The sequence below is a fragment of the Monodon monoceros genome, unplaced genomic scaffold (assembly GCF_005190385.1).
Source record: "Monodon monoceros isolate NGI ecotype Baffin Bay Population unplaced genomic scaffold, NGI_Narwhal_1 Super_Scaffold_11, whole genome shotgun sequence".
NCBI classification, from domain to species: domain Eukaryota; kingdom Metazoa; phylum Chordata; class Mammalia; order Artiodactyla; family Monodontidae; genus Monodon; species Monodon monoceros.
Genome location: NW_021703767.1, coordinates 102,738,897 through 102,766,476, shown reverse-complemented (window position 1 = coordinate 102,766,476; position 27,580 = coordinate 102,738,897). Strand labels below are relative to the sequence as shown.

At 41.7% G+C, this 27,580-nt stretch overlaps 1 pseudogene; it reads right to left on the bottom strand.

Moving 5' to 3' along the window:
- Nucleotides 1-15,765, bottom strand: part of LOC114890333 — a 54,434-nt pseudogene extending 38,669 nt beyond the window's left edge.
- Between the last annotated feature and the right edge of the window lie 11,815 nt (nt 15,766-27,580).

The window sequence follows — 27,580 nt, the reverse complement described above, 5'->3', positions numbered from 1 at the left end:
TGTTACTGTCGATTTCCCCTTTTATGGCTGGTAGTATTTGCCTTATGTAGTGAGGTGGTCCTATGTTGGGTGCATAAATATTTACAATTGTTATATCTTCTTCTTGGATTGATCCCTTGATCATTATGTAGTGTCCTTCTTTGTCTCTTCTAATAGTCATTATTTTAAAGTCTATTTTGTCTGATATGAGAATTGCTACTCCAGCTTTCTTTTGGTTTCCATTTGCATGAAATATCTTTTTCCATCCCCTTACTTTCAGTCTGTATGTGTCTCTAGGTCTGAAGTGGGTCTCTTGTAGACAGCATATATATGGGTCTTGTTTGTGTATCCATTCAGCTAATCTGTGTCTTTTGCTGGGAGCATTTAGTCCATTTACATTTAAGGTAATTATCGATATGTATGTTCCTATTCCCATTTTTAAAATTGTTTTGGGTTCATTATTGTAGGTTTTTTCCTTCTCTTGTGTTTCCTGCCTAGAGAAGTACCTTTAGCATTTGTTGTAAAGCTGGTTTGGTGGTGCTGAACTCTCTCAGCTTTTGCTTGTCTGTAAAGGTTTTAATTTCTCCATCAAATCTGAATGAGATCCTTGCTGGGTAGAGTAATCTTGGCTGCAGGTTTTTATCCTTCATCACTTTAAATATGTCCTGCCAGTCCCTTCTGGCTTGCAGAGTTTCTGCTGAAAGATCAGCTGTTAACCTTATGGGGATTCCCTTGTGTGTTATTTGTTGTTTTTCCCTTGCTGTTTTTAATATGTTTTCTTTGTGTTTAATTTTTGACAGTTTGATTAATATGTGTCTTTGCGTATTTCTCCTTGGATTTACCCTGTATGGGGCTCTCTGTGCTTCCTGGACTTGATTAACTATTTCCTTTCCCATATTAGGGAAGTTTTCAACTATAATCTCTTCAAATATTTTCTCAGTCCCTTTTTCTCTTCTTCTTCTGGAACCCCTATAATTCGAATGTTGGTGCATTTAATGTTGTCCCAGAGGTCTCTGAGACTGTCCTCAGTTCTTTTCATTCTTTTTTCTTTATTCTGCTCTGCAGTAGTTATTTCCACTATTGTATCTCCCAGGTCACTTATCCGTTCTTCTGCCTCAGTTATTCTGCTATTGATCCCATCTAGAGTATTTTTAATTTCATTTATTGTGTTGTTCATCGTTGTTTGTTTCATCTTTAGTTCTTCTATGTCCTTGTTAAATGTTTCTTGCATTTTGTCTATTATATTTCCAAGATTTGGGATCATCTTTACTATCATTATTCTGAATTCTTTTTCAGGTAGACTGCCTATTTCCTCTTCATTTGTTAGGTCTGGTGGGTTTTTATCTTGCTCCTTCATCTGCTGTGTGTTTTTCTGGCTTCTCATTTTGCTTATCTTACTGTGTTTGGGGTCTCCTTTTTGCAGGCTGCAGGTTCGTAGTTCCTGTTGTTTTTGGTGTCTGTCCCCAGTGGCTAAGGTTGGTTCAGTGGGTTGTGTAGGCTTCCTGGTGGAGGGGACTAGTGCCTGTGTTCTGGTGGATGAGGCTGGATCTTGTCTTTCTGGTGGTTAGGTCCACGTCTGTTGGTGTGTTTTGTGGTGTCTGTGGACTTATTATGATTTTAGGCAGCCTCTCTGCTAATGGGTGGGGTTGTGTTCCTGTCTTGCTAGTTGTTTGGCATAGGATGTCCAGCACTGTACGTTGCTGGTCGTTGAGCAAAACTGGGTGCTGGTGTTGAGATGGAGATCTCTGGGAGATCGTCACCATTTGATATTATGTGGAGCTGGGAGGTCTCTTGTGGACCAGTGTCCTGAAGTTGGCTCTCCCACCTCAGAGGCACAGCACTGACTCCTGGCTGCAGCACCAAGAGCCTTTTATCCACACGGCTCAGAATAAAAGGGAGAAAAAGTAGAAAGAAAGAATTAGTACAAGTAGAAAGGAAGAAAGAAAGAAAGAAAGAAGGGAAGGAGGAAGGGAGGGAGGAAGGAAGGAGGGAAGGAAGGAAGGAGAGAAAGAAAGAAAGAAAGCAGATAAATAAAATAAAGTAAGATAAAATACAATAAAGATATTAAAATAAAAAATAATTATTAAGAAAAACAAAAACAAACAAACAAAAAAAACCCAGACTGATAGAACTCTAGGACAAATGGTGGAAGTAAAACTATACAGACAAAGTCTCACACAGAAGCATACACATACACACTCACAAAAAGAGGAAAAGGCGAAAAAATCATAAATCTTGCTCTCAAAGTACACCTCCTCAATTTGGGATGATTCGTTGTCTATTCATGTATTCCACAGATGCAGGTACATCAAGTTGATTGTGGAACTTTAATCCACTGCTTCCGAGGCTGCTGGGAGAGATTTCCCTTTCTCTTCTTTGTTCTCACAGTTCCCAGGGGCTCAGCTTTGGATTTGGCCCCGCCTCTGCGTGTAGGTCGCGGGAGGGCGTCTGTTCTTCGCCCAGACAGGAGGGGGTTAAAGGAGCAGCTGCTTCGGGGGCTCTGGCTCACTCAGGCCGTGGGGAGGGAGGGGCACGGAGTGAGGGGCGAGCCTGCAGCTGCAGAGGCCGGCGTGACGTTGCACCAGCTTGAGGCGCACCGTGCGTTCTCCTGGGGAAGTTGTCCCTGGATCCTGGGACCCTGGCAGTGGTGGGCTGCACAGGCTCCCCGGAAAGGGGGTGTGGATAGTGACCTGTGCTCCCACACGTGTTTCTTGGTGGCGGCAGCAGCAGCCTTAGCGACTCATGCCTGTCTCTGGGGTCCGCGCTTTTAGCCGCGGCTCACTCCCATCTCTGGAGCTCCTTTAAGCAGTGCTCTTAATCCCCTCTCCTCGTGCACCAGGAAACAAAGAGGGAAGAAAAAGTCTCTTGCCTCTTCGGCAGGTCCAGACTTTTCCCCGGACTCCCTCCCGGCTAGCCGTGTTGCATTAACCCCTGCAGGCTGTGTTCACGCCACCAACCCCAGTCGTCTCCCTGCGCTCCAACCGAAGCCCGAGCCTCAGCTCCCAGCCCCACCCGCCCCAGCGGGTGAGCAGACAAGCTTCTCGGGCTGGTGAGCGCCGGTTGGTCGGCACCGCTCTTCCGTGTGGGAATGTCTCGGCTTTACACCACACCCCTGTTGCTGCGCTCTCCTTCGCGGCGCCGAAGTTTTCTCCCTCCGCCACCCGCAGTCTCCGCCCGCGAAGGAAGGGGCTTCCTAGTGTGTGGAAACCCTTCCTCCTTCACAGCTCCCTCCCGCTGGTGCGGGACCTGTCCCTATCCTTTTGTCTCTGTTTATTCTTTTTTCTTTTGCCCTACCCAGGTACGTGGCGAGTTTCTTGCCTTTTGGGAGGTCTGAGGTCTTCTGCCAGCGTTCAGTAGGTGTTCTGTAGGAGTTGTTCCACGTGTAGATGTATTTCTGGTGTGTCTGTGGGGAGGAAGGTGATCTCCGCGTCTTACTCTTCCGCCATCTTCCCGGAAGCCCTCGTGAAGAAACTTTTGAAAGGAATTAAGAAATCCTGCTTCTGAGAAAATAGATATAAAGCCATCACATTTTGTAAAATATTGAACAGATGTACTTTTGTTTAGTCTTATAATCATTTCTTTTCTTTCAGTCTTTCACCTTCAAGCCTGAACCATGACATCAAAAGCTTCAGAGAAGGGGAGGGCGGGCCCCCATCGGGACATCCTTTGGACTAAGTGCATCACCAATATTCTGCCAGGTACGTCCTGGTCAGAAGAGAAGATAAAGAGGAGACCCCATCCTCATGGGAGGAAGGAGGTAACAGAGGCAGAGGGAGAACATGGTGACCAAGTGTCTGGGTGACCTTGTCTAGGCTGAAGTGCTAAATGGGGAGACATTTTAGGTACAGGGAGGGCAGGGATGAAAGAAGAATGGCTTTTGCACTATTTCTTCTTGAGAGAAAGAAATCTCACAGGGTGATTCTTCCCATAACGGGGTGGGCAACTACAGGGTCAGGTAGGTGGAGTGAGGGCCTGATTCCCCTGAATATCCCTTTCTAGAAGTTCCTAAGAATGCTACAGAGAACTATCTAGATAGCTAAAGGCACTGATACGTGAACTTAAAGGGAGGGGTATTAATGTGTTGGGGCAAAGTGACACTAAGCAAAGGTAGGCTGACCCACGTGGGCTGAAGGTAGACTGGAAGTTGAAGACCAGACCTCATCAGACCCAGCTGAGAAAGAACTGAGACAGATCAGGCCCAGTAGATGCCAGGTGGGGTTCCCGTGCCTGGAATAGGGGATGGAAGGCAGGGGATGGTGAGTATGTATCTGGCGTCCCACCGCCATTCACTGAGCTGCCATCCTGGAGGAGCCGGGGAAGTGGAGGAAGTTTACAATATGCTCAGGCTTCTCCGCAAGCCTGATACCTAAAGATGCTCTTTATTTAATGGAGTTTACCAACTGAATTATATTTGTGTTTCTCTCTCTTAGCAGGGTGGGGGCCTATAAGGAATGTCAACAATTCTAGCACATCAATAAGCAGAGGGGTTTCTGAACACACCGAGTGCAGGATGATAACATTTACAAGGCTGCCAGACAGGTCTGGCCCCCGAATCCTGGGGCCTATTAATGTAATTTATGTTACTTGAGTTTTTCTCAGAGCTTCAAGAATTTCTAAGTTGTAAAACTATGCAGTAAACTTTGGGTGGTAGGCAAGACCATGATGTTGGTATTAGTGCAGTGTTTGAGCTTTTGGCAGTGAGAAGGTCTGCTCTGTGACCTTGGGGAGTGCAACCCCCTGTGAGGAGAGGGGATGCTGGGGGGTGGGATTCAGTGTTTAATGCACAGAGTCTTAAGAAGAAGTGCTGGAGAAGCCTGCACTGGCTTCCCGTTCTTCTGCAGTGCTCTAGCTGTCCATCTTCCTCTCCCCACCTCCGGGATGACTCTTCCTCTTCTTTCATTTTCAGTGGGTCCTTTGTCCTTGTTGGAACAGCCTGATGGGCAGGGTGGGCCCAGGGACCCAGAGCAAGGGCCTCTCAGATAAGCTTTCTAACACTCAAGTAACTGCAGCCACCACTGAAGAGAGCACAAAGCCATTTCCTGTGAGGAGAGTACATATCTTCCGTAACGCCTGCCCCAAGAATCAGAACCATAGGGTAATCAAAGTCTGGCCAAGCAGTTCTGGTTTGTTCCATTTCAGTTTGTTCTTTGACGCTGCACTGGAGGGCAACATTCCTAGTTTTTGAGGGAACTGTCACTTCTCCCTCCTTGTAAGTGATTTTTACTAATCTTAACTTCACTGTCAAGTATGAGAACAAATGTACAGACCTCCATTGAGAGATTTCAAATTGTATTAATCTTGTGGCAGATTATTCATGAATTTTTGCTATTCAAATGTCATACCCTTCCTTTTTCCCCATAAAAGACACGTGATGTGCAGTGGGTGGTTTGCAGAGCCCGAAGTAACCCACTTTGTTAATTAAATGCTGCTGATTGAACAGACCGAAAAAAAAGATCTGACAAGAAAGAAAAGGCAGCCATGTTAAAAAATGCTCCTTTGAGAACTCAAGAGAAAAGCAATCACTAATGTTTGCCAGGGGAACTGATGGCAGTAGAAATAAATGTATTTTTAATATGCATTTAAAATAACATGTTATTGATGAAGATAATAGAATACATAGAAACAATACAAGTTCTTGAGACCGTGATCTTACATTAGTGTGAGGGGGCTATAAAGATGGTGGAGAAAAATCCTTCAGGCACTGTTAGACTGGGAGACTCATTTTGCGTAAGTAATTCCTGCCCATAGAATCATCTGTCCTTCAGCAAAAATGCAAGAACTGTCTTCTTTCATGATTCCGGGCAAGAAGGAGTGGATAATTTTTTTTTTTTTTAAGATATTGGGGGTAGGAGTTTATTAATTAATTTATTTTTGCTGTGTTGGGTCTTCGTTTCTGTGCGAGGGCTTTCCCTAGTTGCGGCAAGCAGGGGCCGCTCTTCATCGCAGTTCGCGGGCCTCTCACTATCGCGGCCTCTCTTGTTGCGGAGCACAGGCTCCAGACGCGCAGGCTCAGTAGTTGTGGCTCACGGGCCTAGTTACTCTGTGGCATGTGGGATCCTCCCAGACCAGGGCTCGAACCCGTGTTCCCTGCATTAGCAGGCAGATTCTCAACCACTGCGCCACCAGGGAAGCCCCAGAGTGGATAAAATTTTGAGGAAGGTAATTAATTTGCAAGATGTTGTCAATAAAGTAAGAGGAAAAAGTAAGATGTAGGAAAGTTTCCTCCATTGTGGAATAATTTATTTTTCTTGTAGTTGATGTGGGCATTTTTAAAAATTGAAGTATAGTTGCTGTGCAATATTATATAAGTTACAGGTGTACAATATAGTGATTCACAATTTTTAAAGTTTATACTCCATTTATAGTTACTATAAAATATTGGCCATATTCCCCATGTTGTACAATATATCCTTGTAGTTTATTTTATACCTAATAATTTGTACCTGCTAATCCCCTACTGTTATCTTGCCCCATCCCATCTTGTCCCTCCCCCTTCCCTCTCCCCACTGGTAACTGCTAGTTTGTTCTCTATATCTGCGAGTCTGCTGCTTTTTTTTGTTATATTCACTAGTTTGCTGTATTTTTTAGATTCCACATATAAATGATATCATACAGTATTTGTCTTTGTCTGACTTACTTCACTTAGCCAAGTGCCCTCCAAGTCCATCCATGTTGCTACAAATGGGAAAATTTCACTCTTCTTTGTGGCCGAGTAGTAATCCATTGTGTATATATATCACGTCTTTACCCATTCATCTGTTGATGGACACTTAGGTTTGCTTCCATATCTTGGCAATTGTAAATAATGCTGCTATGAACAATGGGGGGCATGTATCTTTTCAAATTAGTGTTTTTGTTTCTTTCACATATATACCCAGGAATGGAATTGCTGGGTCGTATGGTAGTTCTTCTATTTGTAGTCTTTGGAGAAACCTCCATACTGTTTTCCACAGTGGCTGCATCAATTTACATTCCCACCAACAGTGTAAGAGGGTTCCCTTTTCTCCCATTGTGGAATAATTTTTATGTGCTAGCCAAGTGCTTAGCACATAGTATTTATTGAACAAATAATTGAGTCATATTTATAGCATACAAGAAAGTAAGTTTCCTAAAACCAACATTCGACAGCCACATGATCCCAGGGCTATCTAACTGACTCTAATTCCATGGTATCGACTATGTCATGCCACCTTCTGATTACCTTTAGCACCTACATTGGATGTACGGTCAGCTCTCTGTATCTGTTGATTCTGCCTCCTTGGGTTCTGCATCCATGGATTCAACCAACTGCAGATTGAACATATTCAGAAGAAATTTCAGAAAGTTCTAAAAAGCAAAACTTGAATTTGCTGTGAGCCGACAACTATATTTACACAGCATTGACATTGAATTTATATCTATTTGTATATAAATTTGTATATATCTATAATATTACATTGTATTAGGTATTTTAAGTGATCTAGTGATGATTTAAAGTATACAGGAGGACATGTAAAGTGTATGGGAGGTTATATGCAAATATCAATACTACACTATTTTGTATAAGGGACTTGAGCATCCGCGGATTTTGGTGTCAGTGGGGGTCCTGGAACCAATCCCCAGTAGATATCAAGGGACAACTGTATCATGGTTTGGTGTGAGTTGCCAACAATGAAAATATCTGGGGGAAGAGTTGCCAAATGAAATAAATACAGGCTTCCCAGTTAAATTTGAATTTCAGATAAACATCAATTTTTTTAGTGTAAAGATGTCCCAAATATTATTATGTGGTTCCTGCTGGATCCAGCACTCCATTCTTTCTCTTCTGTCTTGATTCTCATCAATTCATTCACTCAACGCATACTTTAATGGGCAGCTTCTCTGGGCCGTGTTCTGGATGTGGGGAGAAGAGGCAACAAAACTGACAAGTTTGCTGCCCTCATGGAGCGGGGAAGTAAACCAGGTAAAGAAATACCTCACGGACTTTCAGAAATGGCAAGGGCATCAAAGCCAAGGAAAGGGAATGATGGATGGTGCACATGAAGAGTGGAGACTGTGGTTAAGTCCCCATCCAGGAAAGACATCTCTGAGATGGTGACATCTGATTTGAGGAGGGAATGAAAATGTGAGTCACATGGAGATCTGGGACCAAACTGTCCAGCCAGAGAGGACAGCAGATATGCCAGAAATCTAATACAATTTAAAACGATTTAAAAATTGTTCATTTTTAGCAATACTCTATTCCCCACTCCCACCCCCAGCAACTATTATTATTATTATATTTTTTAACGTCTTTATTGGAGTATAATTGCTTTACAATGGTGTGTTAGTTTCTGCTTTATAACAAAGTGCATCAGCTATACCTATACATATATGCCCATATCTCCTCCCTCTTGCGTCTCCCTCCCTCCCACCCTCCCTATCCCACCCCTCTAGGTGGTCACAAAGCACCGAGCTGATCTCCCTGCTATAAAATAGCAATTAGTTTTAATTGTCCATTTTCTGTATCAAATCAGCAGAGGGCACAAAGGAACTGGCTGACAGGGCTTCTCTGCTGCAGCAGGAGATATTATGGGCAAAGTGCTGTTTGTTCTCGTGGGGAATTTTTTTCTGAGAAAAGCCCCCCCTGGGTAATGAGAGGCAGCATCTTGTACAGCAGGTGTCATCCACCCAATAGGCCTTTGAACAGCAGAGAGCAGAGTAATCAGGCTGCTTTACGGTTTAACTTAATCCGTTAGACAAGGTACTAGCTTTATCATATAAACAGCTCCTATAAGGCACATTTCCCCAATAAAATGCAGAATAAAGGGCCATGGAGAATACTGACCTTAGTTTCTTAATGAAAAATGCTCCCACATCCTGGCGTGTGGGCCCATATGGTTGGCCACATGCTAAAGGGAGCTAAAGCCCTAGCTTTTGCATTAGATCCCGTCCCCTTATCTACTCAGTGGCATTGCTTTGGAAAGTCTCTCTTTCTTGCAACCTTCAGTTTCCCTCTCTGCTGCTAATAGCATAAAGTCATGCTCTCATTTCTCCCATCTTTTGAAAACCCTCTCTTGACCTTGTATCTTTCTCCAGCTATTGCTTCATTTCTGAGTCCCCTTTCTATCAAGAGTCCTTGAAATAAGTGTTATGCTTGCTGGCTCCTCTATCATGCTTCCTCTCTGTAACCCTCTCTGATCAGGCTTCGGGTCCCACCACTCCAGGAACACTGCTCTTGTCAAGGCCCCGTGATCCACTCTGCTGACATCAAGGGCCAGGCTTTGCCCTCGGTTTTTGAGGATGGATCACTTTCTGCTCCTGGAAGCAGTTGGAGCCCAGGCCCCTCATCCCTGGTTCTTCTCCTGTCTCATTTGAAACTTTCTCAGCGTCCTTTGCTGGTGTGTCCTCATTGCCCCAACTTCTAAATGTTGGATGTTCCAGGGTTTGGTTTTCAGACTTTTCTTTCTACACGTGTCCTCTCTGTGATTTTATTCCATCTCTACACTTATGTGTCTCAGATTTGTATTTCCAACCCGGACCTCTTCCTTGAATGCCAGTCTGCCGTATGCAACTACTTTTTCAACTGCTCACAGGCACCTCAAACGTCGTCTGCCTCCGAATCTTTCCTGGGCTGCTATCGCCATGGTCCTCATCACCACTGTCTCTTACCTGATTAACTGCAGCAGCTTCCTAACTAGTCTTCCTGTTTCTACCCTTGTTCTTCTATGGTCTATTCTTGAAATGGTAGTCGGAATGACCCTTTTTATGCATATAGATCATATCCTCCCTATGCTTAAAGCCCCAACTTTTCTTTACTTCAGAGGAAAAGCCCAAGTGCTGATGCTGGCTGCCAAGGTTTCCCGCTCTCTGGCCCCTTCTCTCTCCCCTGGCTCACTTTCTCTCCACCTACCTTGCTTCCTTGCTGTTTCTCACCAGTCAGATCCACTCCCACCTCAAGACCCTTGTGCCTGTGTTCCCTTTCTTCACAGAGTGATCTTTCTTCAGATCTTTGTGACTCTGAGCTCTTTAAGCTCTCTGCTCAGATATCAAATCATGTGTGAAGTCTCCACTGGCCACTCTACTTAAAATAGTATCCTCATGTCCCCAGCGTGCTATCTCCCTTCCCAGCTTTACCTTCTTTTCGTCACCTGTAACCTTCTAATGTGTATATAAGACACAAATGTCTGTATATGCTCCTTGCCCTACCTCTCTAGCATGTAAGCTCTTCGAGGTCAGGGATTTATGTTTTCTTCATCACTGTATTTGCAGGCACCAGAGGAATGCCCTGCAAATTCAGGTGATCAGCAAATATTTATAAAATGAAAAAAATCATGCTTTATCATTTAGTACATGATCAGCCAATGGGATCAAATATTTGGAATCAAGAATTAATCTGTTTGCCTTTCAAGAAGCTTTTCAGGAGTCAATTGCTTTTCCTAAGTTTACTCTAATGGTTTATGAAGTTTCAATTATAAATCATACTGTAAACACAATGCTATAAGTAATGATAGTTTTAGTAAATCTATGTAATAGTGAATGCTAATAAAGGCATAGTTTTCATCTGATTAAGAGAATGATTGAAATTCCATTTGTACTATTTTTGTGTTGAAATAAATTAAATAGAAAAATTTTAAATAATCATTTTAACATAATAATGTGTTATATGCATAATGAAGTATTTATAACTCTTTACTCTTTGCAAGTGTTTTTCAGTAGAATACTTTCTAGGGACCATAAATTGAGCCGTCTGCATGCTGCAGAAACCAGAGAATAATAGATGAGTTAATATTGCCCTCTAGTGGAAAACGTGAGACTTGCAACATTGGCATCTGATAATCATAAAAGACTCCATTCCAGTCCAGGGAATGCCTAGGGATTGGATGTTTCCAATTTATCATCTGTTTTTATAGTGTTGAAATAAAAATTTTAATTTGATATTTAAAATCTCAATTATATAAAAGACTTGAATAATCAAGGTACAAAAAACATATATAGGGCTTCCCTGGTGGCACAGTGGTTGAGAGTCCGCCTGCCGATGCAGGGGACACAAGTTCGTGCCCCGGTCTGGGGGGATCCCACATGCCACGGAACGGCTGGGCCCGTGAGCCATGGCCGCTGAGCCTGCCCGTCCGGAGCCTGTGCTCCGCAACGGGAGAGGCCACAACAGTGAGAGGCCCGCGTAACCGCAAAAAAACCCCAAAAAACATATATAACCAATCAACTTTTTAAAGAGTAATCACATTTCATAAGCAATCAAAAAATACAAATTAAGAAAAGAGAGGTATACCTTTTCATCTATCAAATCAGTAAGAGGTTTGAAAAGAAAGTGAAGGTGTGAGCAAAGAGGTATTTACATTGTTGGTAGGAGCATAGTTGGTATTGAGTTCTTAACCTGGAGTCCTTTTTTGAGGGGGAAGTTCCCTAAAATTGTATAAAGATTTTTGTGTGTTTTTGTCTTTTTTTTCTGAGGAGAGATGAAAGTTCCATCAGATTCTCAAAGCCCATGCTCCCAAATGTTAAAAATAAATGTTTAAATTATTTCTGGAGGGGATGGGGGAAGTTGGCAATTTTTACCAAAAAATGTTCACCGGTATAGTATGTGCATTACGGCATTGTTTTGATGTTTAACAACTACAAACCACCTAAATGTTCAACAATAGGGAAGTTTCAAATAAATCACGTTCAAGCCCTAGGAGGGAGTCACTATGGCTATTACCAATAGTGCTATAGAATGAATGATTCTTTCACTTGTAAATTTTATTAGCAAAGGAACGAGTGAAGGAGGCTGGGTAGGGAAGCAACAATTCCTGAACATGATTTTTTTTTTTTTAAACTGCAAGTCACCAAACAGAACTTCTCCAGTACAATGGCGCCATTGAAAGTCTTGATTAAATCTGTCTTTCATTTGATATTGTGTGCTAGGCATGAACCTTCCTTCTAGGTCCTCAGCAGAGGTGTGGGTGGGGAGGGGCACATTATAGTACTGTGAGAACACGGCATTGCTTATATAGATAATATTCCTACCAAAGAGGAATTGTGACTCTGGAACACAGTGAGCGCAGCAGTTACAACAAATGAAACAGCTACTAACAGGGCAGGATCTTCAAGATACAAGGTAAAGAGAAAATAAGCCAGGAGCTGGACAGTCCTGCTATCTTTGCTGTGAGTTTACATGAATCTTTTTTTTATAAACAAGATATTTTGCTTTTGTTTTTTAAATTTATTCTTTTTTTTTTTTTTTTTTTTGCGGTACACAGGCCTCTCACCGCTGTGGCCTCTCCCGTTGCAGAGCACAGACTCCGGATGCGCAGGCCCAGCGGCCATGGCTCACGGGCCCAGCTGCTCCGCGGCATGTGGGATCCTCCTGGACCGGGGCACGAACTCGTGTCCCCTGCATCGGCAGGCGGACCCTCAACCACTGCGCCACCAGGGAAGCCCTATTTTTAAAAATTTATTTTAAAAAATTTTATTTGTTTTTGGCTGCATTGGGTCTTTGTTGCTGTGTGCAGGTTTTCTCTAGTTGCAGTGAGTGGGGGCTACTCTTCGTTGTGGTGCACGGGTCTCTCACTGCGGTGGCTTCTCTTGCTGTGGAGCACAGGCTCTAGGCGCACAGGCTCAGTAGTTGTGGCTCGCGGGCTGTAGAGTGCAGGCTCAGTAGTTGTGGTGCACGGGCTTAGTTGCTCCACAGCATGTGGGATCTTCCCGGACCAGGGATTGAACCCGCATTCCCTGCATTGGCAGGTGGATTTTCTCAACCACTGCGCCACCCGGGAAGCCCCTACATGCATCTTTGTTTTTAATTGTGGAGACCAAAGACCCTGGTAGCAGTGGTTGTCTCCGGGGAGGGGAGCTGGGGGGCTGGGAGGCACAGAGGGAGACTTCCTTTATTTTTAGTGCAAAGCTTTTGTGCATTCTGACCTCCCCCATTAAAAAAACTCCATCTGAGGATCACTTCATCAAATTACAGAAACAGAAAACCACAATACAAAAAAAATCTACCCAAAGGAAATCTTGTCATGGCAAAAACGCTTCCAGGCCTCAAAGTTTGGCTCCCTTGTTTTGAGCAACATCCAAATGTTTATGGATTTAGTTGAAACCCATCCTCAGGATTTTGGTCAAGTGCTGTCATGTTTTTTTAATTTCCTATTGCAGGATTTCTGAAATCCCATCTGGTCAATGAAGTGATTTTTGGCTGAACTAATAACCGCAATAGATGAAAGTAAGTAATAAATTTAAGACATTAATTGCGGTGTTCCTACTTTTTAAAAAATCAGATAAAAATCCTAGAAAGATCTACTGTTTTATAGGAAGGTAAGATCCTTTCTCTTATATACATAAAGTTACACATTCATGCTCCAGGGCAGGTGGCTTGCAATATAAAAAGGTTGGCAACAAGAGTTATAATTAGGTTCTGTTTATTTCCTTTGGAGATGGAAATGAGAGTCTTATAACCTCTTATGGGTTGAATTGTGCCCCCCCCTTCATCCGCCATTCATATGTTGAAGTCCTAACCACCACCCCCCCCATCTCAGAATGTGATCTTATTTGGAAAAAGTGTTCTTGCAGATGTAATTAGTTAAGATGAGGTCATACTGCAGTAGGATAGGCTTTAATCCAATATTACTAGTGTCCTTATGAAAAGGGGAAATTTGGACACAGACATGCACACAGGAAGAACACCATGTAAATATAAACGCAGAGATTGGGGTAATGGTTCTGCAAGCCAAGGACAAAGATTGCCAACCAAACACCAGAAGCTGGGGGAGAGGCATGAAACAGATTCTTCCTCACAGCCCTTAGAAGGAACAAACCCTGCCAACACCTTGATCTTGAACTTCTAGCCTCCAGAATTGTGAGTTCTGGAAAAACAATAAGTTCTATTTCAGCCATTCTAGCAAGCGAGTATACCTCCCAATCCAAATGAAATGGAGCAGGAAAATAAACCTGCAAAAGAGAAGGCAGCCCACTCTAGAGTGGCCAGAGCATCCCCCTCCCCCGTTTTTAAAATTTATAACTTTTTAAATGATAAAAGAAGACTCTACGTGCAAACAGCAAAAATGAGAGAATCCCATTCTTAAAGCGGCAATAGCTTAACAGGTGTAACCAATTGAGCAGCAACTACACATTCCTGCCCTGGTGCTGGATGCTTTACTTAAATTATCTTTAGTTCTCTCAACAATGCACAAAGTTATATAATTCCATTTACGGAGAAGGAAACTAAGCCTTAGAGGAATAAGTGATGATTGCAAGGCAGCATAGGCAGTAAGTCCTGAGTTCAAGATTTGAACCCAGGTTTGACAGATGTTGCTAGTTTCAGAATTGCTAGACTGTCACTTCATCAACTGTAATTTTGAGATGCTTATTCCAACCTTTTTAAAGTATGCAGGATTTATCCATTGTTTTAGGTAAAATGTGGAGAGGCAAAGATGGCACTGGGGACAGGCTGAATGGTGGTCCAGTCTCTAGAACCTCAGCAAAGGAGCTATTGATTGAAAAGGGCTATTGATTGTGTGTGAGTGCATGTGAGTGTGTGTGTGTGTGTGTGTGTGTGTGTGTGTGTAGTAGATTGTGGTAGTCTGAGCTTATGGTAACAGGGAGAAGTGCCCCTAATAAAACTGGCATTTTCTATGAGACTAAAGAATATGGCCAAATTATTTAATCTATTTTTTCATCATTTTAAGGATGGAGGGAAGGTTCTGCTCTAGGACAGCCTCAGTGACATCTGGTGATTTTGTAACCTGAAGTCAATTTATCAGCTCAAGTGAACTTTCCTGGGTAAAATTATTTTCTTTTTGTTCACTTGTTGTACAGAATCGCTGGTTTACTTGAAATTTCTACAGTTTTTTATGATAGCAGTTAAATTAAAAACCCTACAGTTTTTCACAAAATTCTTACGTAATGTTAAAATTTATAATTTAATTGAATCCATATATGACATTTGACCATGGGAAAATGATATATACATTATAATACTTAGTGAATGTTTTGTGGAGTAGAAAAAATAGTTCTCCATCTGAGTACATCTGCTCCCCTCCACAAAATGAGAGAAAACTTGTTTTTCTTCTTTTAACATATGCTGTTATTTTAAGGTAGAGTTTCATTTAAATGCAAAACATTGTTATTTAAAATATGACATGAAATCTCATTTGCTTTTATCTTCTGTTATACTTTCTAATTTAATTTTGCCATCTATTGGCCCCTTTCCCTTATTTGTGGGTAGTTAACTTCATTAAAAATTGTGTCATTTCTACATAAATTAAGACCTAGCAAATTTGTTGTATGTTAACACCCTTTAGCAGTGGTATATTTACTCACAATGTTCTCTCACATATTTTGAGAGATTTTTAAAGTATGTTGGTCCCAAAGACATCACTTCGGAGCATTATTTTTTTTTCTTTATTTCTGTTAAAGGCATATGTGAATAAGTATCAAAAACCATTAAACGCCTTCTCTTTGAGGACTAGAGAGTGTCTTTAAATCACTTTTACAATAGTATTTACTGCCCTGTTTTTTTTAGGTGTAGAGTTTCCAGTTCACTCATACAAGTTCTCTGATGAGCTGTCTAGGGGCCTATAACCCTGTTCTGTCTTTGGCATTGCCCAACGAGTTATTTGCCTTGCAGTGCAACAAAGCGTTTTAAACAAACCTCCTCTGTTCATCCAGACTCACTTTAAAAGAGCTCTGAAACCAATCCAGGTGCAGATGGCCGGGTGTCACCGGTGTTCCCAGCCGGCTGTAACTTCCACCACTGCCACCATTTTCCACAGTGAGATAGGTGGAGTGGAAAATAATACTCATCTTCAAGAGGATGGTTCTTTCATGCATTCTTGGTTTCAGAGAACAATTTACAAACAATTTACCACTGCAAACTGGATGCCGTTTTAGAGAAACATGAAGTAGAACAGAAGAATTCTGTTTTCTAATGATTGAACTGGCTGATTCCAACAAAGGCACTGTGTTGGGTTATTAAGTGGCTTGTGTTTTACAAACATCGCCAAGCTGTACTGTGCCTGCACACACAGAGAAGCCAGGAGGAAACCAGCATCAAGATCCTTTTCCCTTTAGATGGTTGTCATTCATTGCTTAAATCTCAGCTTTCTTTACTAAAGCAGGTTACTATTACTGAATTATATACTTCAATAAAAGTAAAAACTGGGAGAAAATTATTGAACTGACTCTATGAACAATTTCTAAATTTCCTACAGCAAATGATAAAAGCTGTGCCCAGCAGACTTAAACCTGAATGCAAGTTTTTGGTAAATTAACTAAAAGAATCCTTCTGGGCCAAAGTGGGTACATATGTCCAGTATCTTTTCAACGAGTGGCTTCAGTCTCTACAGTGGAAAAGGCACCATGGGATTGCTAAAAAAAATCCATCATCTCATTTTTGTTTTCTATTGCCAGGGGTTTATCACATAATTTTCCCCAAGTTTATTCCATAAAACTATTGAGTGGAGTATGTTTAGGAATTAACTTTTGCAGAATCTTTAGTGATTTTTCCAAGAAGACAGATAACTAAGCCATGGGAATTTCCCCCTCCTAGGCACGCTGTCTATTCTTTTGAATACAAATGAATTATGGACCTATCAAGAGGAGTTTGAGTAGGGTTTTATTACACATACCTTTTCTTTTTTCCACTTGTAGCTTCTTAGAGCACCGTAACTAGGGTATTTTACCACAGTTCCAACTTGTCCCAGGGAGTCTAAAGTCCACTTCACTGAGGGGCTCATGAGTATCCTGGGATGCTGAAAGTGAGGCTGCCCTAAGGGGTTATTTAGGTTTGAACTAAGCAACGTCTCAGGGCACCTTACGACAGTCTTGCCAGAAGTCAGTGGGTAGGCTATTTTATAGGTCAACTGAGAAAGGAACCAGCAGGACCACAGCTCTCACTGGTGAGACTTAAAAAGAGACTTTGAACTAGAAGATGGATGCTCATTTATCTACAAGACTGAAACTCTCCTCTTCTAAGATCTTGGGAGGTGAGATGCATAATCTTGGGAGGTGAGATGCATAACCATCTCCTAGGTAGAAGATACTCAAGACTATGAAGCCCTGACTTGGGACATTGTAAGGGGCTACAGAAGAAGAACTAGGAGATGAGAATTCTTCCAGTGGGAAGGAAGAATTTTGGAATGAAGAGGCTTGAGGAAACATCGACACCAGCTGGATGGTAATGTCTCTCCTCCCAAGAAGTGATCCCTGTCTGAAAAGTGTCTGAACATGCCTGCACTGCCTGGTGAGCTAGTCCTGGGTCACTTAATAGTGGTAAAGGAGAAGGGAAGCCTGTTCTTCCAACTCCTCCCAGTCTCCAGGGGAGAGAGGGCTGCAACCTTTCAAGGGGATTGTGTCAGAGTTTTGTTGGGGTGGTGGTGGTGGTGGTGGTGGGAATTACAAGAGCCAGGGAGAGCCCACCCCAAAGCCACAGCAGGCAGTGGCAGACCCTCCCATGATGCTGGAGGAGCAGTCTGGAGAGGATGACGAGAGATGTCATTAACAAGGAAATTTTTGGTAACCCTGGTGACATCTAGAGGGGCAAAGGGGCAGTGCAAACTGCTGTATGGCTTTAGTAAGGGAAGAAGAGGGGGAGGCAATACAAAAGAGACTAGGAGTATGTACAACCATAGTCTTCCCAAAATCTTTAGAAAGTTCAGAATTTCGTCTGCTACTAATGATCAAGGTCTGTTAGTATTTTATAAGTGGAAACAAAGGATTCTTAAAGGAAATGGTGATGTGTTTTTCAATTTAGATTTTACAGTCTTCTTTTCATAGGCTGCAGTCCCATAGGCCTTTTGTCAGTTCCTACAACTTTCCTGACTGAAGATCTTTGCTTAGGCTGTATGCTCTGCTAGGAACACTCTTCCTCTGGCTTTTTGTGGAACTGGCTCTTTTTCACACATTATGATCATTTTAAAAAATTGAGGTATAGTTGATTTACAAAATTATATTAGTTTCAGGTATATAACGTAGTGATTCAAAATTTTTATATAATTATACTCCCTTTATAGTTATTATAAAGTATTTGTTATATTCCCTGTGCTGTACGATATATCCTTGTAGTTTATTTATTTTATACATAGTAGTTTTTACCTCTTAATTACCTACCTTTATCTTGCCCCTCTCTCCTTCCTTCTCCCCACTGGTAATTACTAGTTTGTTCTCCATAACTGTGAGTCTGTTTCATTTTTGTTAAATTAACTGGTTTGTTTTATTTTTTAGATTCCACATGTAAGTGATAACACACAGTATTTGTCTTTCTCTGTCTTACTTCACTAAGCATAATGCCCTCCATGTCCATTCATGTTGTTGCATAATCTCATATTTTTTTATGGCTGAGTAGTATTCCATTGTGTGTGTGTGTGTGTGTGTGTATACACACCACATCTTCTTTATCCATTCATCTACTGATGGATACTTAGGTTTCTTCCATATCTTGGCAGTTGTAAATAATGTTGCTATGAACATTGGGGTGCATGTATCTTTTTGAATTAGTGTTTTTGTTTTCTTTGAATATACACCAAGGAGTGGAATTGCTGGGTCATATGGTACTTCTATTTTTAGTTTTTTGAGGCACCTCTATACTATTTTCCACAGTGAATGCACCCATTTTTCTTACCAACAGTATACAAGGTTTTCCTCTTTTCCACATCCTTGTCAACATTGGTCTTTTTGATAATAGCCATTCTGATAAGTGTGAGGTGATATCTTGTTGTTTTGATTTGTATTTCTCTGATGATTAGTGATGCTGAAAATCTTTTCATGTGCCTGTTGGCCATCTATATATCTCCTTTGGAAAAATTTCTATTCAGGTCTCCTGCCCATTTTTTAATTTTTTCATATTAAATTGTATGAACTGTTTATATATTTGGATATTAACTCCTCGTCGGTCTATAATTTGCAAATATTTTCTCCCATTCAGTAGGTTGTCTTTTTGTTTTGTCAATGGTTTCCTTTGCTGTGCAAAAGTTTTTCAGTTTCATTGGGTCCCATTTGTTTATTTTTGCTTTTGTTTCCTTTGCCTTAGGAGACAGATCCAAAAAATATTGCTACAGTTTATTGCCTATGTTTTCTTCTAGGAGTTTTATGGTTTCCAGTCTTAAATTTAGGTTTTTAATCCATTTTGAGTTTATTTTTGTATGTGATGTGAGAAAATATTCTAATTTCATTTTTTACGTGTAGTTGTCCAGTTTTCCCAGCACCATTTTTTTAAGAGACCATCTTTTCTCCACTGTATACTTTTGCCTCTTTTGTTGTAGACTAATTGACAATAAGCACATGGGTTTATTTCTGGGCTGTCTGTTCTGTTCCATTGGTCTATGTGTAAGTTTTTATACCAGTACAATGCGGTTTTGTTTACTGTAGCTTTGCAGTATAGTCTGAAGTCAGGGAGTGTGATACCTCCAACTCTGTTCTTCTTTCTCAAGGTTGTTTTGGCTATTAGGGGCCTTTTGTGCTTCTATACACTTTTAAAAATTATTTGTTCTAAATAGTTCTGTGAAAAATGCCATTGATATTTTGATAGGAATTGCATCAAATCTGTAGATTGCCTTGGGTAGTTTGGTCATTTTAACATTATTAATTTTTCCAATCAATGAACATGGACTGGATTCCATCTGTTTGTGTCACCTTCCATTTCTTTCATCAGTGTCTTACAGTTTTCTGAGTACAGGTCTTTTACCTCCTAGGTATTTTATTTTTTTTGATGCAATGGTGAATGGGACTATTTCCTTAATTTCTCTTTCTGATGGTTCATTGTTAGTGTATAGAAATGCAACAGATTTCTCATATTAATTTTATATCCTGAATCTTTACTGAATTCATTGATGAGCTCTAGTAGCTTTTGGTGGCATCTTTAGGATTTTCTGTGTATAGTGTCATGCAATCTGCCAACAGTGACAGTTTTACTTCTTCCTTTTCAATTTGGATTCTTTTTATTTCTTGTCTGATTGCTGTGGCTAGGGGTTTCAAAACTGTGTTGAATAGAAGTGGCAAGCCTTGTCTTGTTCCTGATCTTAGAGGAAATTCTTTCAGTTTTTCACCTTTGAGTATGATGTTAGCTGTGGGACTGTCATATATGGCTTTTATTACATTGAGGTATGTTCTCTCTAATGCACTTTCTACAGAGTTTTTATCATAAATGGATGTTGAATTTTGTCAAATGTTTCTCTGCCTATATTGAGGGGATCGTATGGTTTTTACTCTTCAGTGTGTTAATGTGGTGTATCACATTGATCAATTTGTGGATATTGAATCATTCTTTCATCCCTGGGATAAATCCAACTTGATTGTGGTGTATGGTCTTTTAAATATATTGTTGAATTTGGTTTGCTAATATTTTATTGAGGATTTTTGCATCTATGTTTATCAGTGATATTGGCCTGTAAGTTTCTTTTTCTGTGATATCTTTGTCTGTTTTTGGTATCAAGGTGATGCTGTCCTCTTAGAACAAGTTCAGAAACATTCCTTCCTCAGCAAGTTTTTGGAATAATTTGAAAAGGATAGGTGTTAACTTTTTTCTAAATGTTTGGTAGAATTCATCTGTGAAGCCATCTGGTCCTGGCTTTTTGTTTGTTGTTGTTGTGTTTGTTGTTTTTTAATTACTGATTCAACTTCAGTACTTATAATTGGTCTGTTCATATTTTCTGTTTCTTCCTGGTTCAGTCTTGGGAGATTGTACATTTCTAGGAATTCGTCCATTTCTTCTAAGTTGTCTACTTTATTGGCATATAGTTGTTCATAGTTATCTCTTATGATCCTTTGTATATCTGTGTTGTCATTTGTAACCTCTCCTTTTTCTTTTCTGATTTGGGCCTCCTCTCTTTTTTTCTTAGTAAGTCTGGCTAAAGTTTTATCAGTTTTATTTTATCTTTTCAAAGAATCAGCTCTTAGTTTCATTGATCTTTTCCTTTGTTTTTTAGTTTCTATTTCATTTTTTTCTTCTCTGATCTTTATGATCTCTTTCCTTCTACCAATTTTGGGTTTTGTTTGTTCTTCTTCCTCTAGTTCCTTTACGTGTAAGGTTAAGTTGTTTATTTGAGATTTTTCTTGTTTCCTTAGGTAAGCTTGTATTGCTATAAACTTCCCTCTTAGAACTCCTTTTGCTGTGTCTCATAGATTTTGGGTTGTTGTGTTTTCATTTTCATTTGTCTCCAGGTATTTATTGATTTCTTCTTTGATTTTTTTAGTGATCCATTTGTTAATATCATATTGTTTAGCCTCCCCATGTTTGAGTTCTTTGCAATTTTTTTTTCTTGTAGTTGATTTCTAGTCTCATGGCATTGTGTCTGCAGAAGATGCTTGATATGATTTCAATTTTCTTAAATTTACCAAGGCTTGTTTTGTAGCCTAGCATGTGACCTATCCTAGAGAATGTTCTATGTCCACTTGAAAAGAATGTGTATTCTGCTGCTTTTGGATGGAATGTTCTCTATATGTCTATTAAGTACATGTGGCCATTGAAGGCCAGTGTTTTGTTATTAATTTTTCTGTCAGAATGACCTGTCCGTTGGTGTCAGTGGGGTGTTAAAGTCCCCTATTACTATTGTGTTACTGTCAATTTCTCCCTTTATGTCTGTTAATTTGCTTTATGTATTTAGGTGATCCTATGCTGGGTACATATATATTTACAATTGTTTATCTTCTTCTTGGATTGATCCCTTGATCATTATGTAGTGTCCTTCTTTGTCTCTTGGAACAGTCTTTGTTTTAAAGTATATTTTGTCTGGTATAAGCATCGCTACCCCAGCTTTCTTTGGATTTCCATTTGCGTTAAATACTTTTTTCCATCTTCTCATTTTCAGTTTGTATATGTCTTTAGATCTGAAATGAGTCTCTTGTAGGCAGCATATACACAGGTCTTATATTTGTTTCCATTCAGCCCCTCTGTCTTTTTTTTTTTTTTTTTGCAGTATGTGGGCCTCTCACTGTTGTGGCCTCTCCCGTTGCAGAGCACAGGCTCCGGATGTGCAGGCTCAGTGGCCATGGCTCACGGGCCTAGCCACTCCACGGCATGTGGGATCTTCCCGGACCGGGGCATGAACCCGTGTCCCCTGCATCGGCAGGTGGACTTGCAACGACTGTGCCACCAGGGAAGCCCCCTCTGTGCCTTTTGATTGAAGCATTTAGTCTATTTACATTTAAAGTAATTATTTATGGGTATTACTTATTGCCATTTTGTTACTTGTTTTGTAGTTCTTTTTTGTTCTCTTCTCTTCTGATTTGATGACCCTCTTTAGTGTTATGTTTGGATTCCTTTCTCTTTTTTTATGTGTGTATCTATTATAGATTTTTGGTTTGTGGTTACCATGAAGTTTATATATAGCAATCTGTCTATCTATCTACACATGATTATTTTAAGTGGCTGGTCACTTAAATTCAAATGCATTTTCACAACCCTGCAATTTTACTGTCCTCCCCTCACAGTTACTGTTTTTGACATCATATTTTACATCTATTTGTTTTGTGTATCCCTTAACTGCTTATTGTGGATATAGGTAATTTTGCTACTTTTGTCTTTTAACCTTCCTACCAGCTTAGTAATTGGTTGATTAACTACATTTACTGTATATTTGCCTTTACCGATGAGCTTTTTCCTTTCATAATTTTCATGTTTTAGTTGTGGCCTCTTCTTTTTCTATTAGGGAAGTCCCTTTGACATTTCTTGTAAAGTTGGTTTGGTGGTGCTGAACTCTTAGCTTTTGCTTGTCTGTAAAACTTTTGATCTCTCCGTCAAATCTGAATGAGAGTCTTGCTAGGTAGAATATGCTTTGTTGTAAGTTTTTCCCTTCATCATTTGAAATATATTGTGCCACTCCCTTCTGGCCTGCAGCATTTCTGCTGAAAATTCAGCTGATAGCATTTGGGAGTTCCCTGTATGTAATTTGCTGTTTTTCCCTTGCTGCTTTCAGTATTCTCTCTTTATTTTTAATTTTTACCATTTAAACTACAGTGTGTCTTGGGTGGTCCTCTTTGAGTTGAACCTGTTGAGGACTCTCTGTGCTTCCTGGACTTGGATGTCTGTTTTCTTTACCAGAGAAGTTAGGGAAGTTTTTTGTTTGTTTGTTTGTTTTGTTTTTTGTTTTTGATTTTGTTTTTTGTGCTGAAACCCAGGAACGAGTTAGGGAAGTTTTCAGCTATCATATTTTCAAATATCTTCTCTGCTCCTTTCTCTCTCTTCTCCTTTTGGGACCCCTATAATGTGAATGTTAGTATGCTTGATGTTGTCCCAGAGGTCTCTTAAACTCTCCTCATTTCTTTTTATTCTTCTTTCTGTTCATCTTCAGTAATTTCCATTACTCTGTCTTCCAGCTTATTGATCCATTCCTCTGTATCATTCAGTCTACTGTTGATTCCTTCTAGTATATTTTTCATTCAGTTGTTGTATTCTTCATCTCTGTTTTTTTTTTTTTATATTTTTAACTCTTTGTTAAAAACTTCTAACTCCTCACTCTGTTCATCCATTCTTCTGTCTTCTAAATTCTTTGATCATCTTTATGATTATTACCTTGAACTCTTCCTCAGGTAGATTGCCTATCTCCACCTCACTTAGTTCTTTATCTTGCTCCTTTGTTTGGAATGTATTCCTCTATCACCTCATTTTGCCTAACTTGGTGTTTTTATTTTTATGTATCTGGTAGGTTGGTTACATTTCCCGACCTTGGAGAAGTAGCCTTTTGTAGAAGACATCCTGTGCATCCCAGCAATGCTCTCCCCTCTGGTCACCAGAGTTATATGCTCTAGGGGTGTCCAGTATGTGGGCTGCATGGGTCCTTCTGTTTTGGTCAGCTGACTATTGTGGGCAGTCTGGTAGGCATGGCTGGCTCTGGTCTGGTTGGTTGCCAGGCCTGGCCTTGTGTGGAGGTTGCAAGCCTCTGGTTGGTGGGGCTCGGTCATGGGGCAGCTGGCTGCAGAACCCCGGAGGGTCCTGGGGCTAGTACTGGCTCACTGTGGACAGAGTGGGGTCCAGGAGATCCTGGGGCTGGTGCCTGTCCCCTGATGGGTGAGGCTAGGACCTAGGGCTAGTGCTGGCCTACTGGTGGGCAGAGCCGTGTTCTGAGATCTGGCTGTATGGTCCAGGGGTCCCAGAGCTGGTGTCAGACTGCTGGCAGGTTGGGCCAGTTTCTGACACAGGACTGTGGGGTTTGGGTTGTCCTGAAGCTTATATTGGCCTGCTGGTAGACAGGGCTGTGGCCCAGCCAGTCCCAAAACTGCTGCTAGCCATGGCAGGCTGTGGGGCTACATTTGTCCTGGGTTTGGTGTCTGCCTGCTGGTGGGTCAGGCTGGTCCTGAGGCTACAGCAGGTTCACTGGTGGGTGAGGTCTGGGTCCAGGGGATTCTGGGGCTGGTGCTTGCTCACTGGTAGATGAAGCTCAGCCCTGGGGTCTGTGGCTGCAGGTCTCTGCTGGGGGTTCTGGGTCTAGTGCCTGTGCACAGGTGTGTGGGGCTGGGTGCTGGGCCTTCTGGTGGGCATGGCTGTGTCCAGGGAGAAGCTGTGGGCTCAGGGGTTCTTAATACAGCCTGTCTGCTTGTGGATGGGGCTGTGTCACTGCCCAGTTAGTTGCTTGGCCAGAGGCATCCCAGTACTAGTGCCTGCAGGCTGGTGGGTAGGGGCAGGGCTGGGTCCTGAGGCTAATAAGCTAGAGGGAGAATTCCAAAATAGTGACTGCCAGCACCAGTGTCCATGTGGTAGAATGAGCTCCCCAAAATGCTTGCCACCACTGTCTATGTCCCCAGGGTAAGCTCCCGTTGTCTCCTGTCTCTCTGGAAGTCCCTCCAAGATCAGCAAGTGGGTCTGACCCAGGATTCTTTCAAATTACTGCTTCTGCCTTGGGTTCTGGAGCATGTGAGATTTTGTGTGTACCCTTTAAGAATAGAGGCTCTATTTTCTTCAGGCCTCTGGGACTCCTGAAAGCCCCACTGGCCTTCAAAGCCAAACGTTCCTAGCACAAGACTGGATTGGGGAGCCCCGCGTGCGGTTCAGATCCTTTGCTCCTCGGGGAGAACTTCTGCAATTGTAATTATCTCCCGTTTGTGGGCTGCCTACCCAAAAGTGTAGGCTTGACTATACTATGACTCTGCCCCTCTTACTCATCTCTTTGTGGTTCCATCTTTATATTTTTAGTTGAAGAAGATCTTTTCTGGTAGGTTCTGATCTTTTTCATTGATGGTTGTTCTGTAAATTGTGATTTTGGTGTGCCTGTGAGAGAAGGTGAGCTCAGGGTCTTTCTACTCCACCGTCTTCCCATTGTCCTGAATTTAAATGGTGTATCTTCACCTTATCTGATTAAACCTTTGCCTCTCTTGTAGTTCCCTGTTTATCTCCTTTGCAGCATCTCTCAAAACCTGTAACTTTTGTATTTTTACATTTCTTTTCTTGCTTCCTATCTTTCTATCTCATTGGAATATAACCCTTATGAGTGCAGGGATCTTGTCTGTCTTGTTCAACTTTGTTTTTGGTACTTAGCACAGTGTTTGGTACTTGGAATTTATGAAAAGAAAAAGTTGTCAATTGGTGAGAAAATGTAAATCTGGTATGTTTATACATTTAGTTGTGTTGTAAATGTTGGCAAGAAATTCTTGAAAAGTTATCATTGCCTCAGTCGTTTCAAGAAACACACCTCTTAATACAAAATTGTTAGAGAGCTTCTCAAGTCATTCTTCTGGTGTACTTCCTTTCCAAATGAATTGATCAACAGAAGAAAACTCATTTATGTCCAGACATTTTTTTTTTTTTTTTGGCTGTGTTGGGTCTTCGCCATTGCATGCGGGCTCTCTCTAGCTGCGGTGAGTGGTGACCACTTTTTGTTGTGGTGCATGGACCTCTCAAAGTGGTGACGCCTCCCATTGTGGAGCACGGGCTCTAGGTGCAGGGGCTTCAGTAGCTGTGGCACGTGGGCTTCAGTAGTTGTGGCTCGCGGGCTCCAGAGCGCAGGCTCAGTAGTTGTGGTGCATAGGCTTATTTGCTCCGCGGCATGTGGGATCCCCTGGACCAGGGCTCAAACCCCTGTCCCCTGCATTGGCAGGAGGACTCTTAACCACTGCGCCACCAGGGAAGCCCTGTCCAGACATTTTTTCATTGTCCTTCCTCCTTGACTACTTGCTAATGACTTAAAAAAGATGGTAGTCTGTTTTAACATCTCTCACCCCAGTGATTATTCATGTTGAGCTCTTGATTTGACTAGATGGAGGGTAGATGCTCACTTAGTAAGGGAGCAACTTTCACAGGTGAAGGGAATCCTTTCTTTGGTTACAGGTAGAGGTTTTCTAATACTTTCCCTAGTGTTGCTTCAAAAATCTATTGGCTGCCTTTGTGGGAGATAATTCTTCATGTTTCTTGTACTCCTGCACAATTTGTATCAGAATTCATTCTCAACTATCTTTGGAAGGATGTTTGTATGGCAAATAGTCTTGGAAGATAGCAATAGTGTTTATTTATAGGGTAGAGGGCAGATTTGTTTGCTTTTCAGGATAATAAAGATAATCTCTCCCTCTGGAGCAATGGTTGTACAGGTTTGCTAGCAGTCCCCTTTAAAAGTCCCCTTAGGGATTTCCTAAGCTTGGGGCTCCTAAACTGGGATACGAGCCTATTGTGTGTGTGATACCCAATGTTGGCCACTGGACCTTGCCCTGCAGAACTTGAGCTGGGCGGTAAGGAGAACAGATGTGAACATGAACTTCACGCTGCCTGCTGTGCTTTGAGTAATAAAGTCCTTTATCTTTGATCCACAAGACTAATCACATCTTATTATCTGGGTGTACTCAGCCCCATACTTGTCTCGTCCCATTGAGGAGAAAGCCTGGGAGCTACATCTCCCAGCTTGACGGCTGGTTTCGTTAGGTTCTTCCATGGAAGGGACTTCCATGTGATACGAAGATGGAAATAAGCAGAAGCCCTTTGACTTCTGGCTCCAGCAGCTGTGGTGACTTGCAGCTGTGAGTGCCTGCAGGGCGTCAGTGGCAGCAGCAGCCACAGAGAATGTGGTCCCACTGCGTGGGGAAGACCAGCATGGCTTCTTGTAGGTCCTGATCTCTGGACACCTCCTTCCCCTCTGGTCTCCTCTAGGCTCTCCAGCGATGTTGTAGCCTAATCCCCAGCGTTCATTTCTTTTCTGTTTTAAATGACAGAGTGCTTCCTGTTTTTCTGACTGAACCCTTGTCTGATCTCCCCCCCTCCCCCGCCCAGTTAAGGCTCTTTGGCAAAGTTAGTTGGAGGACAGCGTCCCTATCAAGGCCAGAAGACTTCAATAAGCTTTTTTAGAAATTAAGATGAGTGGCTCCGTGGAGAAGATTTTGACCAGACTTATCTTCCCAGCCTCAGGAGGAGCTGCTAGAACACAAAGAATGTTGTGAACTTGCTCCAAAAAACCAGGACCACATAAATGTACTAATTAGATTAAAGAAACAAAATGGAAGAGAAGCAACTGGAACATGGCTGCAAGGCTTAAAGAAAAAGCTGCTTCATCTGCTGATAAAATGGGGGCTAATGACCAATCCTTAATTCTCTTCCCTTCCTTATGGGAGGAAGGAGTGAGGGGAGTAGCTGAAGCACCCAAAGTGCATGGGGAGCTGGACATGTCTGCTGCTCTAGCAGCTGTGGTGGAAACCTGCTCCATGACAAAAAATTCAACTCACTCTGTCAGCCAAG